Source organism: Stegodyphus dumicola, chromosome 10, assembly GCF_044657685.1.
Source record: "Stegodyphus dumicola isolate Sdum_Otavi_A_Nest chromosome 10, ASM4465768v1".
In the NCBI taxonomy this organism is placed as follows: Eukaryota; Metazoa; Arthropoda; class Arachnida; order Araneae; family Eresidae; genus Stegodyphus; species Stegodyphus dumicola.
The window spans coordinates 47,993,195-48,014,253 of NC_140777.1; the positions used below are offsets into that span (position 1 = coordinate 47,993,195).

A 21,059-nucleotide genomic window follows, 5' to 3' on the forward strand; every position below is an offset into this window, starting at 1 on the left:
TCCTGGATATGCATTCTGAAGATTATACATGCCTCCGTTGAATGCGGATTAAAGTTCGATTGCAGGAAAGGAAGGGTTGTTTACTGGCTTTAGAGGAGGATTCCAGCTTTCGAGTTGCAGCATGAAAACGTAGGTAGAGTATCTTATACCACAGGGGGGGGCTCTTCAGCTGGGCAGTCTGAAACGTTTCAAATTACTCTTGAAGAGCTTATAGCTCATGATTGGAATTGCAGTCCAGATACATTTTAAATTAGGACATTTGAGACAAAATTATGGTTCTAGTATAAGTTCAATTAATGCTATGTGCTTTAGATAGGCTAAACCTATACCTGTAATATTCTTAAATAATTTAAATTACATCAAGACTATATTCTTGAAAAATTATGAGAGAAAACGGGTATTATATTCTTGTACAATTACTTGTAAGAAACTGTCTTGACATTATTGGTTAAATATTTTAATAATAATAATAATAACAACAATATTATATATATATATTTAATTTTAGAATTAAAAATTAATCACAATTCAGTCAGCTTAATAAAAGGCCAAAACGGGCTCAGCTTTGTTTAGTTTAAAATTTTTTGTTCGCAGATTACTTCTTTAAATACATAATTCCCAGATTTTATTTTTTAAAAGAAAAAAAACAAAATTATTCGAATATTAGAAAACCCCTTTTTTCTCCATGAATAACAATATATTAGTGAACTGATTTAAATTTAAATGTTGTATAAGGTATCTCCAGCCTTTAGCATGCCTGCGTAGGGCAATGGTCTGCACGCTAGGCGTGTATTCTAGAGGTCCATGGTTCGATTCCCGGCGAAGGCGTTGCTCATTTTTCATGACTCCTGCTTCCACAAAATACAAAATGTCTTTACAGTGGCACCCAAACTAAAAAGGTTGGTAGATGATGATTCTCCACCTTTAAAATTTGGCGACTGGGTCTCTTAAACCCCAGTCTTTCTTTAAAAAGGAGATAATATAAGGTATTTCCTCCCGCTTTCTAAGTATGCTTTCGCAGTGTAGTGGTCAACACGCTGGGCGCGTTATTCAGAGGTCCGTGGTTCGATTCCTGTCAAAGGTGTTGTTTATTTTTCACTTTTACTGCTTCCAAAAAATATCTAATGTCTTTACAATGACGCCCGAAATAAAATGGGTGGTGGATGATAATTCTACACACCCAAGATTTGGCGCCTGAGACCCCTAAAACACCAGTCGCCCGTTAAAATAGGGGATTATATAAGGTATTTCTCCTGCCTTCGTAGTGTAGTGATCAGCACGCTTTGTACGTATTCCAGAGATCCATGGTTCGATTGCCGGCGAAGGCGTTGCTCATTTTTCATCTCTCCTGCATCCAATAATATAATGTCTCTGCAGTTGAACCTTCTAACATGTTAATTCTAATTTTCGTAGAGAAAGAAGAAATGTAGATTTTCATCGTTAGCAAATAGATACCAAAAAGATGTGACAGTTGGATTCCAAACTAGTATGATGTAAACAAACATACGTCAATAAATGTGAACATGTAAAATTGTTTAAGAATTGGATTATTCCATTGTATATAGATTTTTATATTTCTGTTTACAATAAATGCATTTAGTCTACAAAGTGTAGAATAAAGTTTGAAACGTTTCTGAAATATAATTTGCCAATTTTTGGTATTATAAACTGTTATTTCTTATCGAGCCAATTATTTACCATTTTATTTGTAGATGCATTTTTTAACCATATCCTTTAATTAATTTCTCTTTAATTTATTAAAATTTGAGAGAAGTGTTTGACTTTTAGAACTACCTACAAAAGTTTTGCGTTATAAGTATAACTATTATGCTTTAGAAATATACTCTTAGAACCTCCCCAAGAAACAAAGATGCACCAAGAAGGAGTTATCCGAATTGGACGAAAATCGGTAGAAGTGCTGTACATGCACAGAAAAACAAATTATTACAGTTTGAGAAAAACTGGATAATTTATTGAAGTGATAGAGCTTTACAAAATGAAAAAGTCAGTAACACGTTTGTCCACCTCTGGCCCTTATGCAAGCAGTTATTCGGCTTGGCATCGATTGATAGAGGTTGCGGATATCCTCCTGAGGGATCGTGCCAAATTCTGTCCAATTGGCGCGTTAGATCGTCAACATCCCGAGCTGGTTGGAGGGCCATGCCCATAATGCTCCAAACGTGCTCAATAGAAGAAAGATCCGGCGACCTTGCTGGCCAAGGTAATGTTCGGCAAGCACTAAGGCAAGCAGTAGAAACATGTGCAGTGTGGGGGCAGGCATTATCTTGCTGAAATGTAAGCCCAGGGTGGCGTGACATCAAGGGCAACACAACGGGCCTTAGAACTTCGCGTAAGTACCGCTGTGCTGGAAGGTTGATGACAACCAAAGGGGTCCTAATATGAAATGAAAAGGCACACCAGACCATCACTTCTGGTTGTCAACCTGTCTGCCGGAAGACAGTCAGGTTTGTATCATAACGCTGTCCGGGGCGTCTCCAGACTCGCCTTCGCTGGTCATCGGGCTCAGTTCAAAGCGGGACTCATCACTGAAGACTATTCTACCCCAGTCAGTGGCTTTCCATCGCGAATGAGCTCGGCACAACTGCAAACGGGCTTGACTTTGTACAGAGGTCAATGGTAGTCGGCGCAAGGGGTTCCGTGACCTGAGCCCCTTTTCTGCGAGCCGTCTAAGAATGGTCCTTGCGGTCATTGAAGCACTAGTTACACGTACAATCGATGATAATGATGCATCTGGTCCTGTAAGTGGCATTCTGACGATTTCTCGGTCTTCACGTTCTGTCGTTTCTCTAGGCCTACCGCTTCCTTCTTGACGCTGTGTGAGGCTATGGTTAACCCATTTCTGCAAACATCGTCTAATAGTGGCATCGCTCCTGCTCCAATGTCGAGATATTCGCCGATAAGACCAACCGACTTCTTTGGGGCCAACTACACGACCTGCATCTGCGCATATCTTTCGCGCACCTGTATTCGAGGCATAGTTACTGTCTACCAGAGTACAAGGAATGAAATTCGTGAAGAATTTATGACTTGGAATCGTAATTTCTCCTCTTAAATATCCTGCCAGTTAAACAGATCAGATGCGCTGTAGCAACAACCGTTCATTCATTGGCAGCCAAAATGTAAAATTTTGCATTTTCCGTCGAAACCTGTATGCATATCAATTTGTGTCCAATTTCCTTTATATCTTCTCGGTGCGTCGTAGTGCGTCTTTTTTTTTTTTTTTTTTTTTTTTTTTTTTTTTTTGTCTAAGAGTCTACTTTTGTTATTCTGAAATTAAAAACTAGTAATTTAAATTTTAAAATTTCATATTTAAGAAGTACGCAATTTCAAAACTGTAAAAGAAGTAGGATTACGCGATGAAAGATTTTCGATTGTAAGTAATTGCTGTCATTAAATTATACATATCGTATTTCTTGCTGAGACATTTCCTGCTAGTAGCAAGAATTTCTCTAGTCAAGAGTGTCAGAGCGTTCTCTCTATCTATACATGTTCTGCCTAGCCGGCCAGACGGAAATGTGATTAAGGACCCTGACTGCCATACCGAAGTTCCCGGATTTGAATCCCGGAAAAGGCATGGTTGTAAATTCTCTAGGCCTTCATAGAACAAAAAGGTGGCCGCTTATTAAGTGCCCCCATAATAAAATGACCACCACTTTTGGTCTTAGTAATGGCCAAAGCCTAAAATGGCTAGTGTTCGCCATAAAAGATAATGATAATACGTGTTCTGTATAGTACATTTTAATTTTCCAGTTTTAATTTATGTTTGGTATTTTGTTATGACTAAAGATGGTATCAGAGGAGCTGTAGAATGAGTTCCTGAATTCAAAAGGCTTTAAAGAAAAACGCACCTAAAATCCTCTAATAAATTACGGCTTTGTAATGACAAGGATATATATTATTGAAAGCTTATTGATTCTATAGTGTACAAGCAGCTCTCTCTCGCCTCTTTATGTCTAGACTATAGCGTCGATTGCGATTTGTTAAGTGACTACACATAAATTTCTCTTCATCCTGTGGTTCGTCGTATTATTAGGTATTTTCTCTTTCCTTTCAGCATGCTTTTGTTGTGTAATGGTAGCACACTCGGATAGTATTGGAAGGCCCAGGCTCAAGTTTTGGCAAAGGCACTGCACATTTTTCACATCTCCTACTTCAAAGAAAAAAAAAACATAATGAATCTACAGTATATTTAACATAGTATTCCTCCAGAGTTTATCTCTAGACTGAAAAAAATTACGACGCACAAGAAAAAAAATTATATTTGCAGTTATTTAAAATTTTATTTTCCACGTGTAGACCGTTATATAAAAATAGATATTTTCTTTTTAGTCCAAAGGGATTTGAATCCCGAAGAACTATTAGTTTCGTTTTGGCATTTTGCGTCGGACTCATAAATGTCGGTTCACTTTTCAAACTGTTGCCACAAAATCTTAGAGTCCTGCATTATATTTGAAGAAATTAAATAATGGAAAATCTGCATAAATGTATGTATATTTCTCGTATTGTGATAAAACAACGGTACATAGAGTCATCGAATTTTGAATAACGTAATCCTCCAACGAATATGAGCATGTGGAAGACCAAATTTTAAATTTGAAATTTGTTTTATGATCGATTTCCTATTTTTTAAAACTTTGACGAATTTTTGATTAACAAACTCAAGGATTTCAAAGCGAGCAATGGCAACGTTGTGCAGAAAAAACATTTTTATCTCCAGCGCGTGAGTCTCTGTATCGGAAATTCTAAAGATATGCTCGTTTTAAAACTATTTTGCTAAATGGCTGTTGCACTGGATCTTATGGTTTAAGTGCGAGGAACATGATATTTAATAAAGAAAGGTAACACACAAAATGTTAAAAAAACGCCCCTTTGGACGTAATTTAAAATCTGAAACATTTCAGATTTTTTTTTCTTTTTTCTTTCGTTTTTTTCGGGGGGGCGGGGGAAAGCTCAGTAAATAAATTTATGAAGTTGTTACTTGTCATTTTAATTACAGCCTGCTAAGAAGTAAACCGAAAGAACAAATGCTAAACATGAAAAAGTATCTTTCTTTTTTTTTTTTTTTTTTAGAAAGATTAAAGGCAACTTATTCACTTATTAACAGTAACGAAAATAAATTGCACCTACTCAAAGTAATGATAACGATATGGCTATAGATAAGTCCGGATATAATTTTCTAATTTGGTTACGAATAAAACCGAAAATGAGATATAAAGTGAAGGAGGAATAAGCACTTATTAATCACATCATATACAAGAGACATTTAACGACAAACCTAATTATTAATACGCTTGATTGTGGTCTGAAATCCATTATCTTTAGTACAGTGCCTTGATTTGGAAGTTATTTAAGTATTAACATAACATGAAGGGATCAATATGTATAGTAACGTACAGATAAATAGTACTCGCAACCGCATTGTAGTAATTAATTTACTTTGGAGGGTGTGCATTTTCGCATCCTTTGGCAATTCAAACATTAAATGATTTATTCCTAAAATTAAAATAAATAGCCTTCACCATATTTTGACTCCAGTAGCGAATTAATGGATATCTGCTTGTGATATTATTCATTAACCTGCATCAAAAGAGGCAGCATTGTATCGAGTTTCCCTATTGTTTTTCTTTTCAGCATGTGAGATTGATTACAAATTATAGTGCTTTCGTATTTAAAAAAATTAATGACGTCATAATTATTTCGTCTGTAATTTTATGTATTGTTATCATAGATACGTCAAGAAAGAAATTTATTTAACATATTGTGCTACTACACTGGAAATGGAAACCGCATCAGATTTGTCACCACTGTCTCTGTATTGAAACGGGTGACTCTATAATCCTCAATTCCAATTACATTGATTCATCGATGATATTTACCTGTTACTTCTGGACACTGAGTATAGTGAAATACAAAGCCCTTGTTGGTTTAACGGATAATTTCATAAATAATTTATTAATCCAAAATAAAAGATAATTTCAGAGTTATTTTTTAACATATTGACTTGTGATTCTTTATATCACCTGGACGTTTTTATATTTTCAATTACCATTCAGAAATACTTGTGCCTTTTAACTCTTTTAAGTTAACCTTATTGTTTTGAATAAAAAATATTGTTGGTATCTTTTTTACACTAACTGCATATAATCGTTATCTTGAATTTTCTATTAATCATCTATTTTCATTTGCGTTAATGCAATTATATTTTCCATCATTCTGTATATAATATTTTCATTAATAGTAAATACTTTCTTACACTGTGGGAACATATGAAAGGTAAGATTAAAATTAGAGGAACAAATTTTAGGAAGGGTAGGGCACACTCGACGGCTCGAGATCTCATAGCAATGCAAGATTGGAAATGCAATGCGAATGAGATAGGGAGGATATTAGGGTCTGTCGCAGGAAAACCGTCTACACTCACCCGCAGAGGTATTTGGATGGGAAAAGAATACATCGTGAATTCAAACTGACATTTAAAGACCTGAGTTTCCTGATAATGGAGGTCCCCGACATTTGTTAACGTGGCTTAAGGCATGGGTGTTTTTAAATGGCGCATCTTCATGGCTACTGCGAAAGTGCAACGGATACAGATGCCAGCCATGTTTAAAAAGGTCTGGGATTACATGCGGTGTCCACGTTACGAAACTTCGGCCAACTTCATTATTAGGAACGGTACAATTTATTTTAGGCTTATGGCTTTAAATATCAATTTTGTGATCATCATGTATTCATACTTTGCATCCTAACATATTTGTCGGTTGCTGTCGACTGTTTTCCTGCAACAGTCTCTAACAACTCCCCGTTTTGGTGAGATTTCCTTTTCGACTCTGCACTACTATGAGATTCCGAGCATAGAAGTTTTTTCCTCTAGTTCTGAGTCATACTGTGTACGTGGTAATTTACGTGTGAAAACGTGAAACGTAAAGCAGCCTCCATGGTTGATTTAACACTTTTTCTGAAGGAAATTAATTATTAAGAAGCACACTTGTAGAGACATTAGGTCGAAGGCAAGCAAGATGAAAAATTAGCGGACAGCGGACATCTGGAATACGCGCCCAGGGTGCAGATCACCACACCACGAAGGCATGCAAAGAAGGCGGAAGAAATACCTTATACATTCTTAATTTGAATTACACAACGTAATGGTGAAATTTAAGTTCTTTCTCTTTATCATATTTGTTTAGTTATATATTGTTATGATAAAGCAGTTGATAAAAGAGAAAAAATCGATGACATGGTTGGAGGGCAATAAGCGAGAGCGCTATGATGAGCTAACGGAAATGCATGGGTTAGCCTATTTAATTTAAAATTATTGGCTATATACGAATAATTTACAAAAACTATTCTTTGATTCACGTTGAAAAACAAGGGTTTTGCGACAATGCCTGTCCGTTAATCGGACGCTTATATCTTTCGATTTTTTTCCCAGTTTAGGGCAGATTTCTTGAGTAAGTAAACCAGGCGTTTGATTTTCCTGGGCCTTACGAGCCAGCTGCTCGCAAGTCGGTAGCGGTTAGCTGGTTACCGGTTGCCAAGTCTCTTGGCAGAGGTGTAGGAATCTTCTTGATAGAAAAATTACGATAACTAATCCTTTTGGAGCTGCGCTAATGGTTTTTGTTCCAGAATTTTTTGGCTTATACGAAATAGTTCATCCGAAGTTTTCAAAACATCTCTGGACTAGCAAGTTCGATCTAATTATTTTCGGGTATAATGTTAATACACCTGAAACAAATTCTTTGAGAATTCCCAGGCTCCGAATCGGAAAAGGACATGTTACCTTTTGCAGACTGATTGAAGACAGGCAGCTGATACATAAGAATAAGCGTACAATTAGGTGCTCTGGAACTCTGAGCAAGGAATTTCCATGCTCCAGTCTTTCTCAGGATCGGCTATTTCGAATACAATGTTCCCTTTTCATCCACTATAGAATGAAACCGAGTCAGGAAATGAATGTGAGTCATGTTCAACTTTTCCGATATCAACTCTGTGGCTATCAGGAAATAGCTGAATACGTTTACAAGGAGAATGAGATTTCTCTAAGATGAAAGGTTAGTTCGATTTGACGTTATTTTGATTCATTAATATTAGGTGTCGTTGCCAAATTTGAAGCCCTTATTGGCTGAAGCGTTATTTATGTGCCTGCATAATTAGAGTTACGTAAATTTCATATTTCGTGGATAAATTTTGAAATAATGCTGTTTAGAGAGGTTTGATTATTATAAGTTTAGAGATGTTTAATTACTATAAGCAAATAACAATTTAGGATGAAAAGAGGAAATAAACAAATTGATTTTAAAATTAAAGGTGTTTAAAATTAAAGGTATCTCTTTCTCATGAATTTCTGCAAATACATATACTATTATAGGTGAACACACAGACACCGAGAATGTTCTAAGTGTAAGATCCATGTAACTCATATTAACGGGTAGAGTTATTATGTTTTTCGGTGGAACAAGGAGACAGGAAACACGGAACATGAAAAATATGCAATGGCCTTGTCGGGACTCGAACCCTACACCAAGAAGGCATACCAAAAGAATGAAACAAACAGTTAACATACCTTATAAACATACATGAAGAAATTTAAGATATGTTAAATCGGGATTTACATTGCTTCAAAACGTATTATATTTTCCCATATTTGATATCACATATGCGTAGATGCCAGATTTTCATATTTAAAGTATATTTTACTTGTAGTAAGAAGTGGCAGTTGTAATACCGTCCCCTGTTTATTGATATTTAAAAAGTAAAGCACTTCCGAATTACGTTGTTCTTTTGTTCTTGTTATTTAAATTTTCGTGTTAATTTTTCGGTTATCAGATAAGACCAATTTCTTTTATTAGATAGATTTCTATTTCGAAAAGTCTTCAACTCTATTTAAACATGTAATAATACAACACGCATCTACACTCATTCATCTCTATGCTTTTAAGCAAATATGATTGATTTAAAATTTATTGAATAATATAGGCAATGAAATCACTTGCATTTGTTTTAATGTAAAACCTTTTATATGTACACCCCGGGAAAAAAAAAAAAAAAAAAAAAGAAAAGAAAAGAAAAAGGGGTGTGCAGTTCAATATCTTCCGTTCTACTGGTCCGATTGACGAAATTCAACTTGCGTTTTTCGTGTATCGAAAGCGTGACTTAGGATATGTATTAGATTTTTATATAGCATTGTTCTAATATAGGTATTTTGACACAAAATTAGACTTTTTCTGAAATAACATACCAATTGTTTTCCATATTTCGATTTTACGACTCCAATTACGCCAAACTACCAGGTTTTGTAAAAATCGCACGAGTAGTTTTTAAACAAATTATCTCTCAAAATTTTAGCTCCTCAGTGTTAATTGAGTTTGGTATATATTTATTAATCTCTCTCTTTTTATTAAACTTATGTAATTCTTCGTTTCGCATTTTGAAATTTAGGATCATTATAAATAAAATTCCCACATTTTTTATGATTTATATTAAAATTTGTATTTTAAAATAATTTTTATAAATTTTTCAAAAAATATTTTTGAATTACAAGCTATAACGGTTTTACTATCAACTTAAAGTAGACGTATTTCTAAGCATACCTGCAAAAAATTACAGTTTTGTATTCAAAATTTCGGATGATATACGCTAACTTATATATTGAAGCGTTTTAAAATTTGTCATATTTGTTGAAAGCGATAAAAACATCAAACGTGGATTAGACACTTTGCTAAATTTATTTGGAAGTAGAAGCAATGTGACTTTTTTCCGCTCATACACTATGTAAAAAGGTAGGAACGAAGTTCCGTTTTTATCGTCCGGCATAATGGAAGGGAAAGGAAAATTGGTAGCCACATATTAAAAAGTTCTCCAAGTGAAATATTCTTAGTGAAAACTAAAAAAAAAAAAAGTGTGCCAAGATGAATTTTTGAACTTATCCTTAAATTTCTCACAAAATTTGAGAAAATTTAATATCTAGGCATTATTTGAGTCATAGAATCCAAATATGGAAAAAAAATCGGTATGTTATTTCAGAAAAAGTCCGATTTTGAGCCAAAATACACAAAGCAATACTAAACTGGCAGAGAACTATACTGGTTAGAGAACTATACTGGATATACTAAACTGGTTAGAACAATGCTATATATAATTCTAATATATATCCTAAGTCGCGCTTTCGAGACATGAAAAACGCAATTTGAATATTGTCAATCGGTCCAGTAAAACGGGACTTATATAGAACTGTCCCATTTTTTTTCGCAGTGTACCTTTAATGTAGGTGATACTCATACTTGAAATTTGAATCTAGATTTTATAAAATGTTGTCCAAAATCGAATTATTTCATAAAAATATCATAAACATTAGCGATTTCAAAGAAATTCGTAAGTTTAGAGCTTGAATAAAATTACATATATACTCTCTTGGAAAAATAAACATTTTTAGAAGAAAAAAAAACTAGAATGTATAATCGTCAAAATTCGCAGGGATTCATAAAAATAGAGACGCATTTAAAAAGGGAAATTAGTCCAAAATTACTCAGAATGCATTTCCCTCATCGAATTTAATGAGAGAAAAATTAAAGAATAGCATAACAGAAATCTGATTTCACACAGACACATGCTTTTATGTTAAGGTGGAAAATTTTCTTGAAGATACATTTTGAAGCCATAATCCCATGACTCCTAATATAAAGAGTATTCCCGATAAACGTGGCACAAAATGACCTAATCGAGTTGTCTCTGCTTTGATGTTTGTTTTTTATCACCATACCTCGGCGACGGTGGGTTCCCAAGAGACTACCAATTTCGTCCACGAAATTATCAGCATTTGACCTTCATAGTTGTTCTTAGACAGTGATTGCAAAGAAAGAGTATACTACATTTTCTTCGTGTTCAAAAGGCTGAATACATGCTTTTAAGTTGTATCTTCAGATTACGCAGGAGAAAAAGAAAAATTATTGTTGGATATAAAATTTGATTCGCCTTCTTTTTATACTGAGGAAAACAGCTGTGTTTTTCATGCAAGGAAGAGTTGTTAACTAAGCTTCGTAAATTTAGGAGATACTATAATTTAATAATACTTTTAATCGGAAATACTCTCTGCCAGTTTAGTGTTGCTTTGTGAAATTGTCATTCTTGAGCTTTTAAAGTACACTTAATTTAAAATCATGGGTCGGACCGTTGCTTAGCACCTAAATTGTAAGCAATTAATTGTAAGTGTTACGTAGAAAAAGTACATTTACCAGCATTTCTAAGCTGAAACATTATGTTTCAGCTTAGAAACATTATGTTGCACGGCTTTCGCTTTTTGCTTTTAACGAAATTAAATTCCGTATATTGAACTGAATCATTGCTTAGCACCTGAGTTAACAAACAAATAATTTTTCTGGTGCATTTTAATTTTTTAAACAATTCATAACATATAAAATCGTAATTTTGAATAATTGCCTATGTTACAGACAATGTATGAAAGACTGTATTCTGTAAATTAATTAGGCATTTTATAGAATGATATATATTGGCCAGCAGTACATGAAATGATTAACTTTTATGAATTTCTAATGCATTATATAGAACGCCAAATGATAAACTGGCAAAATATAAACTATATCTCCGACTCATTTCGAATATCGATACATTTAAAACATTCACATACAATGGTTTCCAAAAATGAAAGGAAAAGCACAAAGATAGCGATAATAAGTCCAAAAATAAGCCAGTCCGTATAAAATTTAATTATGCTGTCAAGATATAACGTATTTTCCCGCCTTCTTAGCATGCCGTCGTAGTGTAATGACCAGCACATTCGGTGCGTATTTCAAGAGGCCCGAGGTTCGGGTTCCGGAGAGGGCATTGCTCATTTTTCACGTCTCTCAGCATAAAAAATCCTAATGTCTCTACAGTAGCACCCGAACTAAAAAAGGTTGGGATGGTGATTCTCCACCACCAGGATTAGACGACTTAGGTCCCCTAACTCTCAGTCGCGCTTTAAAAGAGGAAATGTATAAGGTATTTCTTCTGCCTTCTTAGCATGCCTTCGTGGTGTAATGGCCAGTACCCTCGGCGTGTATTTCGGGATGTCCATGCTTCCAGAATTTGCGAGGGCATTACTAAATTGTTCACGACTCTCAGCATCAAAATACTAATGTCTTTACAAAGTAAGAGCTGCTGAGTAAAACTGTAGTATGAAAATTACTGGCGGTGCAAACGGAATACGTCATTTGCGAGGAGAATAAAATTCCAGGTTTAAGAGAAAGACTGTAAATTTCGCTGAGATAGTGACAGATACGAAATCTGGGATAGCCAATTGTAACAATGACCTCCATGCATTATTTGCCAAGGAACTGCGATGGAGAGCTATTAAGAGACTAGGGAGAGGACAAAGATCAGACAGAAGTAGAAAGGTGGCTAAATGTGAGGCTTTCTGTGGTTCATAGTGTTAGACAACAAATTTTAACCACACATACGGCATTCAAGAGGTTCATTCAAGGACGACCAATCCCTACGACGTGCGCTGATGACCAATATTTGTTGTTATGTGCACAAAGAAATGGAACCTCAACTCCGTCTCAAATCAGATGATCCCTTGCTGCAGCCACCAGAAAGTTAGTGTTAACATCAACTGTGCATAGAAGGCTTCACGAAGGAGGTCTGTACGCTAGGCGACCAGCCATTTGCGAGCCGCTCATGTCACGTCATAGAAGGGAACATTTGAGCTGGGTACATCAAAATGTCTACTCGACGGCTGATCAACAGATGGTTGTTCTCTTTATGGATGTGTCCTGGTTTAGCCTCCAAAGCGACAACAGGCGTTATGTGATTTGGAAAGAACCTGGAACATCTTATTAACCATCAAACATCCATGGAAATGTTGTGTTTTTGGGTGGTTTCTTTTTGGGTGGAAGCACAGATCTCAATGTCTTTCTACGTGGAAGCTTGAATGTTCAGGCCTATAGAGATGACGTTCTTTATGCATATATGAGCCCTTATGCTGGGGCAATAGGTGATGATTTTTTGCTACAGGACGACAATATATATTCAGAAGCAATATATATTCAGTGATTATATTCAGAAGCGGCCATTTCAGTGTAAGGAGTGGCCAGTTTGATCACCAGACCTGAATCCTATGGAGCATATTTGGATGCTTTAGGAAGACATATAGTACCCTCAATTATCCTCTTCAGATCCTTGCCACTTTTGTATCTCCTTTGAAAGAGCCATTGGCTCTCACTTCCTACGGAACTGATAGACAGCATAACTGACAGCATCGCAGATCGCTATACATACCTGTTGCTTCTAGGAGAAATCAAACTCCATACTGAAGGTGATTTTCTACACTAAACTGACGCAACTGATTTGTTCATTTATACATATGCTAATTTCTATAATACCATAATTATATGGTAATTTCTTTTCATGTTATTTTGTACCTTACTATGTGTTGTATACCGTGGTTAAGTTTCCCTATATTCTACATATAACGTTTTGAGTAATCAACATTTTCGTGATATTTCCTTAATTAATGATAACCAGTGTATTATTCATGTATTTAATATATTCAAATATGCATTCCATGCATTTAGTACATTAATTCCATATATTTCGTCCATTTTCATACATTGTTTTCTTTAATAAGAAAGGCATACATTTTATTTTGTGCAACTTTTATTTTTCTTTTATGTTTTGAATATAATTTTTAATGGCACTTTTTCAGTATGCTCTTAAAGTAACATCTGTAGCTTTAGAAACTAACAGAAAACAATAGCCTTATCATGAATTTTTCTCATTCTTTGCCTAAATAGCAACTGACTAGTTTTAGATTGCCTAGGTATTATATACAATGCCTAGGAAAGGTATATATATATATTTTTTTATTTCAGATAGTTTGCCGGAAAACGACAGGTATTCTATAAAATACTCAGGAGCTTAGGTATCCTGTAAAATGCCGGCGTTTCATGCATTCCAGGTAGCATCTACTCGAAATGGAAAATACATCCCCTCCCCCAATATTACAAATATTGAATTATAGTTAGTCTTTGTTAGACGGGCATAGAAAAGATCTGACAGCTGATGAGCTTATAAAAGCTGCCTAAGCAAACGCTGCTGAGGAAGTCTATCCACATCTTAGATCCGGATTCACTAGGAAAACCTTATGACAATTGCAACTTTGAGAGACAACTGCAAGGCTTCGACATATCCATATGATAATTCATGTAACATTTACAATTTTTCGGCACAGTTGAGAAAGGCTACAAAATTTGGGGCCTCAAATGAGAAACGCGTTGCAGATACCAAGTGAAGAATGAAAGACTTATTAGCTTGCTATGAAAATATTTTACGTAATACTGAAAACATAGAGCCGGCAGGGGTATTGTTTTAATTTTAGGAAGCTATTAGCATTAAAATAACTCATTTTTAAGTAGCACATTTATTTTTATGCTATCTTTCATTTTTCAGTACACATTGTTCGTCTAAATGTTTTAAGTCCTTGATTTGTGTCTAAGTGTTTTATGTATTCATATAAGTGTCCGTCTAAGTATTTTTAAGTGCTTCATTCTAACTAAAATCCATATTCATTTGTACTTAAGTTATACACTGACTTGCGTGAACCTAATTTATGCGCTTTTCGCGGATATCCTCCAACGCTTAACTTCGGACTGCTACATTTATATATAAAAAATTCCAATTTTTGTAATATGGGAATGTTTTCCATTTATGTTAAAATATCTCTTGAAGACAGTAATAATACACAGTAGCTTATGTTTAAGCATTTAATGGGATATTTGTTGATAATGTAGAAAATAAATTAAAATATAGGATTATTGGCTCCATACAACGTTTGTATCTCTCATATTAGTGCACAGCAAAAAAATCCATTAAGAACAAAAATTTAGTGTAATAATTTCAAATAAAAATTAAATATAATCCTCTGGCATCTTAAAATTTACAATTTTTACTTCAGTACAGTACATTTGAAAAGCACTACACAAATAAAAAAATTTTTATGCACTGTTTTTCTTAACCAAAATCATTACTGTTCACTTTGATCTCTATTCATCGAAGACAACTATTCAAAGTAATAAATATAATTCCTGCTGTTTTATGGATATAGAAGATCTTATAAAAAGGCTTAGAGTCAATGTTTACCTAAACACCTGAACTGGTGAAGAACTGCAGCCAATCAATGTTTATGCTCATATTATGTAGTAGTTTCCTTCGTTATTTTTTTTTATTTTTCACATAATACAGTCAGGACATAGTATGCTGATTTCCATATTAAGAGATGTAAATAGTAGGATATATTTCAGCGAAATATAAATGCTTTCATCTCAAGTTCTACCTTACTTCATCAGCGAAACACCTAGCGTTTTACCCCATCATTTGATAGACTCTCACGTGAACTATAAGTACCCTTTGAGACTGAAAATCTTCTAAGCAAAGCACTTAAATTAATAAGGAACGTATACAGTACCTCAGACTCTCTGAGTAAGAGGCTATAAAAGAGTTAGATGCTCTTCCATAAATTGCAGGGCAGCTGCAACACCCTTTACAAAGGCTTCGTTTTTAAAATTTGTACCAATGAAAAAAATATTGTATGGAAGAAATTTCGTGTGTTTATTTTCATCAATCCTAACACAGTTTTAAAAATGTGAAGGCAAAGGTGGTCAACTACGCCTTCACTAATAATAAACTCAGGAGTCAATACATAGGTTCATTAATTATGTGCGTTGGATAAATATGTTTACTCTTGAAATAATAAAACTTGTAACTTCAAAACAGACATTATGGATTTAAAATTGTCTATTTCAGCAGTGTTGCAGACCAAATAGCACAGAGACAAATCGGTAAGATTGAGATTATTAAAATTAAAAGAAGGTAAGAAATTAAAAGTCCCATTGTACGTTTCCTTGAAATAATAATATCCTCAAATTTTATATATGTATATATATAATAAAATAAAGTTTAGAAACTTCAAATTTCAAATTATTAATTATTAAAGTCATGCCATTTGCTGCGAAATTAATTAAATAATCAAGAAATAATAATTAAATCAAAAATGGTTGCGAACTAGCTAAAAGAAAGAACACAAATTAACACTGAAACAAAAATCAATAAAATAACATAAAATATTATAATGTAATATAATTACTTGAAACTTCTTTGGTCGTTTTCTACGAACAGCAGAAAAATTTCAACAGAGCCGTGTTTCTCAGTCACATCTGAATGAATATAAAAAGAGATTCATGAAGTAATTCAAAATTAAGTGCAAATAAACAAATTCAATACAATACAAAACAAAAATGCAAGAGAATTAAAATGCTTTTACAATATTAATAAAATGTTATTAGAATTAATTTTAAATTAAAAATTGACAATTTTTTATCAATTATGAAATTATAATCTCCTCCGTCGTAACTGTACAAAAAATAATACTGTACACAAACTAAACAGTAAAAAATAAAGAATTCTTGACGTCAGAAGTTATAGAAAAATTGGGAAAATTTAAAGCAATTCGGTAAATTATTGTTTCAGTAAATGTTGAACCCAAGAAATAATAAATGTGTTGGAAAGCTGTTGCAAAACAAAAGATTGATGATTTATTAAAATGTTTAAAAATTTGTTAAACTTAATTTTAACAGCTTTCTTTATAAATATTGCGAAAACAATTTTAATGACCCTCAGGTTTTTGGATTACTTTGAATTTATTTATTATTTCCAATTACTTTTGCATTATTTTATGAACTATGTTTTATGATTCTTCATATATAATTCTAAAAATTGGCTGTATTGGAAAGGTTTATGCTGCTTCTTGGGAAAAAAAGAAACGAATCAATTTTCAGTTATTTTTTTACTATATTTTAAAATTTTGTATTGTTTTATTGAGTTTTTTTTTCGAAAAATTTGAATCCCCCTCTTACGTCTGATAAATACTGAAGAAGACAAAAAGTGCAGTATAATATAATTCTGCTGTAAATGTCAAGTCTAAGTGTTGTCATAATGTGGTAATCTGTCTGTGTGTCGTCCTGGGTATCGTCCTTGTAGTCTATCCCACTAGACGTGGTTCTCTACAGCGTGGTGCGGCAATGCGACTCGCGGAATCCTGACATGGAATCTAGTTGCCGAAGACACGAATGGAGAATAGGAATCCAACAGAATATCCTAGACAATATTTTCCATGAAGCATCGCATGGAACTGCAATGTATATGACGGAGCATTACCATTGTTAAGTTTTCACCCATTATCCATCTTATATCATGTGTCATAAAATGATATGATATTTGTTCATCTATTTTGTTAACCTTCTACCATCTAAGGAAACTAATCGTTACATATTTTATTATTTTGCTGCGTTCTCAAAGTACTATAAACTGTGCTATTTTCAATAACATAAAACAACTGTTTTTAAAAAATATAAAATTTACATATATTTAAAATTTTAAAGGTTAAAAAAATAATGTGACTATACTAAATATATTACAAGTGAAAATATGTTGAATAAGCCTGTAATTTAAGAGTAATCTTGCGCGCAAGCTGATATTGCATTTTAAGATGCCATAAAATGTTGTATAGTTTTCAGTATTCGATAAATATATTTTGTTCGTATTTTATATGTTTAGTCACATTTTCAGATAGAATAATATTTCATTTGTCTTCGGTTAAAAGAAAAAAAAATCCTGTTTATATATTTTGAGATATAGTAGTTTGAAATGGTTCATTTGTCTCGACATTTTAGCCTTTAAGGGAGGTATGACCCCTTAATCAATTTGTTAAATTAGGCACCAAGTTCAGAATTTAATACGGTTCTAGTAAGAATGTTTGACTTAAAAATTAAACACAACCTTCACCAATTTATTATTAGCACCAGCTATAAATATGGTTATCGGCCCCTTTGAAGAATGGAATCGTCCTGTTTACAATAATATAATTATTTATAAACTTCAATTCGGTGATACAAATAGCATTAACTTTATCTACAAAAAATTAAGAAAAATATAGAAAAGCTTAAAAACTAATTCATTTTTAATATTATTGACAAAGACAACATTACTTTAGCACATTTTGTAAAAAATTCAATCAAGAAATTATTAGCAACAAACTAAGTAACGGATTATACAGGTAAATAAACGAAATACTTTGATTAATTTCCTGAGGATACTTTCAGTATTAAACTTTGGGTCTTTGCTGGTTCAGAAACTGGCTGATGTATTTATTTATTTCATTGCACTACTCACCTGACTGACGATGAAAACTAAGATGCAAATTTATTTTTACATTTTCATTTTTGGTGTTTGTATTTTTGCACTTATCATGCAATCTGTCATTAGGCTTCTTTACTTCCCCCCCCTCCCTTTTTTTTTTTTTTTTTTTTTTTTTTTTTAGCTTTTCGCATATGGTTTGTTAAAACTGAATATGAGACGTATTAATTATAATTGATGTTGCTATATTACCGCCACATTTTGCTTCTTCATAGCGCAAATCGATTAACAAGTGTACAAGCATTAAGTACTTTTGAAAGTAGTAGAATTTTAAATTCAACTTTACAGAAAAACTGTGTGATGACTGAACAAATGGAAATAAGCAGATACCTTTTAGTTAAGCCATACAAACAAACTATTCCATTCGTTATACTACACACTTACGACATTCTTTGGTACCTATTCTTTGCTTACGAGATTCTTAGCTGAATTCTATTGATATTTAAAAAATGTTGTGAAAGGTCTTACTAGTTGAAAAACAAACATAAAGATGATTTATCTTACCTGAAAATCTCAGAACAAACAAACTAATTGCACCAAAAACAGTAATCCTCATTAATAAGATAACAAAGAAAAGCATCAAATAAGTTACAAATAATTTTCTTGCAGCTTTTAAAACCAAACTAATACCTTCAAACGTTCAAGGCATAATCTTGGTTAACAAGAAATATTTTGCATTTAAAAAAATCCATGCTAAAAGAAAAATATATGCAGAAGTAGTATAAAGGAATTTTTTTCCTTACATTGCTACGGATTTGCGGATTCCGAAACCGTGTTTATGGAAAAGGCTTTGGAAAACGTACTTTTTTATACTTAAACTAATTTGCGAAAGATGTTCATAGGGAAGATTACAAGGTATTTGTTGAGGTTTCCCTAATGTTTCAAAGGAAATCATAAAAATGAAGATTGTCTAAAAAACCTTTTAACTTATGTATTCTAAGATAATTCTAGTAGACACAGAAAAATTGAAATAATAAAGACATTGTTGCCACAGTTTTAAACCTTTAAATACTTTTTAATCAGTAAACATCTGATGTGGACATCATATGGCTTCCTTGTATGGCCTATTAAATTATACACATTTAATATTCCATATTTGTTGCATTTGATTTAAACATACTTCCTTGAACTTGAAGACATATTTCTCATTCAATTAATTTGGTTCTTATTTTGCGGCAAAGTAAAAATACATAAAACTTAAAACATCTTTATTAAAAATTATAAGATATAGAAAAATATGAAACCCAAATACAGAAAAAAATTACAAATACAATTAGAGTTTCTACACAAAAACAAGCAAGTCGTTCAGCTGGCAAGAAGGCAGACTTTTTAGTGCACAAAACTGAAAGTTTACTTTTGAACCCTACGGCAAAAGGACATTGAAGATGCAAAGGCTGACGGTTCATTAGACTTAACTACCCACATAAAATTTTAAATTGCTGTTAATTCTACAACTATTGAATGCAGATCAACTAAAGGCATAAAAACCTTAGCCGGAACGTAAAAAAACACGTAATACAATCATTTTTAAAGCATGAGGTGCGTAATTTACCAACATATAAGAATAAAAAAAGCTAAGCTCACCGAGCCAGGTAACATAATAGGAATATATAATATATATACGATTGGTGCAGCTGATTGCAACGAAAACAGAAGATGCATAATTAAATGTTATAGCAGTCCCATGTACAAAATTTTAAAGTTCTATGTCTACTCGTTCTTGAGTTACGCGAGATACATACATACGTACAAAAGTATGTCTGTACGTACTGTTTTCTTTATATAATGTTCTTTTGTAATCGGATTTCGTAATCGGTTACGTACTGTTCTTCTGTAATCTGTTTTCTCGATGTCTGTACGCACGTAAGAAAAAATCTCTTCTGAATCCATTTTAAATCCAGTTTGTAATAATTTTTGGCAAAATTAGTCCTTTATCGTGGTCGTACGTACAGATGTAACGCAAAAACTTCGTTGAAATGGTTTCGAGAACAGTTGAAGTGGACATTTTGGTTGAAATAGGATACTCGAAATTTTTCGCAATTGCAATACATTCTTTGGTTCGTACAAGAAATTAAAAACAGGCACTAGGATTAAAAAATAAGGTTCATAAATATAAATTTTATTTGAAACTTTAATTTTACTACGTTATTTGGATCTTATTTACATGGTTATAATTTAATTATAAGATGACCCAGAAAATCGAGAAAGGGGGAAAATACTCATAATGACAGTATTAATGACACCGCTTAAAATTTGAAAAAAAAATTTGAAACAAGGAAAAGCCCTGCTTGAATCGAGTAATTACGGCAAGCAAGCTGATAGAATTATTTATAAAAATTAGTTTTATTTTGTAAACAACTGTTTCAATTCATGCAGTTTTGCAAGGAAATTTATTTCGTATCAATATTGTGATTCAGTAATTCCTTTTTTCCATTCTCACACTTTTAAAGATATTTCTTTAAATTTAAATAAATATTTTCAAGTACTAATTAGATAGACGCTTTAAAAATTCTTGTTTAGATAAATATTCTAACATGCCTGGCTCAGATAAATGCGTTAGTGTAACATTTTTCAAATCTTTTAACGTACACTCATGTCCATAAATTAAGGATAATTCGGAGTCACGCGGATATCGAACTCTAAAATAAATATATCACCTGTAAAATCACTACGCACATCTTAAAGAATCATATGCAAATTTCAGGAAGTAACGAGATTACACCGATGGTACGTCACAATGACGAGAGTGTATGAGAGTGATATATAAGGAATACAGGCTAAGAAGTAAAATTGTT

At 33.1% G+C, this 21,059-nt stretch overlaps 1 protein-coding gene across 2 annotated transcripts in view; it reads right to left on the bottom strand.

Annotated features, from left to right (window-relative positions):
• The window catches only part of LOC118187321 (uncharacterized), a 1,290,260-nt gene that overhangs the window by 830,776 nt on the left and 438,425 nt on the right, over positions 1 to 21,059 (bottom strand). For both annotated transcript variants that reach the window (XM_085824924.1, XM_085824923.1), the window contains exon 3: positions 16,157 to 16,226. The gene's annotated coding sequence lies outside the window, so the exon portion shown is untranslated. The remainder of the gene's footprint in view (positions 1 to 16,156; positions 16,227 to 21,059) is intronic.